Genomic DNA, 1,036 nt, shown 5'->3' with positions numbered 1-1,036 from the left:
GGCTCTCCCCACTGGCTTCCTGTCTCCCCGGCTCTGGGGGCTGTCAGCAGCTCCCCCAGGCTGGAACCCTGACCTGGTGGGTGCAAGACCGTGCCTGCTCCCCGCCGGCCCCCAGCTCTTTGTGTGTGTGTGTCTCTGCGTGTGCAAGCGTCCCCCATCTGCCCGCAGCCCGGCTTCATACACGTGAGGCCGCTCAGGAGGGAACCGTCAAGACAGCCTATGCTTAAGGAGGAGGCTGCCAGCACTTTCTGCCGGGAGCCAGGAGGCGGAGGGGGCGGGCAGGGCGAGACAGATGGCTGAGTAGGTGGGCTGCTTGGGAGCCCCAGCCTCCCTTGGTGGCGGCGGGGGATGGAGACAGATCAAGCTGCCTCCCTTGCTGGGGGGGTTTGGTTTGGAAGGTGGGAGACCACTGCCCTGGGCCGTGGAGCCGGGGGTGGACACTGAGAGCTCAGGGCTGACCCGGGAGTGCCCGGCAAGGCCCATGGTGAGGGCTGGCAAAGGCGTGGTGTGGGGGCGGCTGGGCTCCCCACAAAGCACCAGCACCACCTCCCGCCCCATCTTGAGATGCTCAGGCGGCACTGGGGGCCCTGGCTCCGAGCACCCCACATGTGGGCAGCCTGGATGCCTCCCACGATCCCGAGAGCTGAGCTCAGCCAGAGCACAGGGGACCTCCCGTCTGAGTGCGAGGGTGGAGGGTCTCCAGCCTTGGCCTCCCCAGGGGCCCGCCCCCGCCCCCCTCCCAGGACCCAGGGAACAGGCCCCCAGTGAACGGCTCTCCTGCTGCTGGGGCCCATGGGCTCAGGTACAGGAACCAGGCTGGCTGGTGGCTGGGGGGCTGGGGGCCGACAGGGTTCTCCAGGGTGGCCTGCTCACTTTGCAGGATCGCTAGATGGCCCCTTGCACGTATGTGCTGTCATGCCCGACTCTGTGGCCCCGTGTGGTCCACCAGGCTCCTCCATCCACGGGATTCTCCAAGCAAGAATATTGGGGTGGGTTGCCATTTTCTCCTCCAGGGGATCTTCCTGACCCGGGGATG

This window comes from Bison bison, unplaced genomic scaffold, assembly GCF_000754665.1.
Source record: "Bison bison bison isolate TAMUID 2011002044 unplaced genomic scaffold, Bison_UMD1.0 scf7180017851930, whole genome shotgun sequence".
Lineage (NCBI taxonomy): Eukaryota > Metazoa > Chordata > Mammalia > Artiodactyla > Bovidae > Bison > Bison bison.
The sequence above is the reverse complement of the archived record's forward strand: the minus strand, read 5'-3'. Positions refer to the sequence as shown.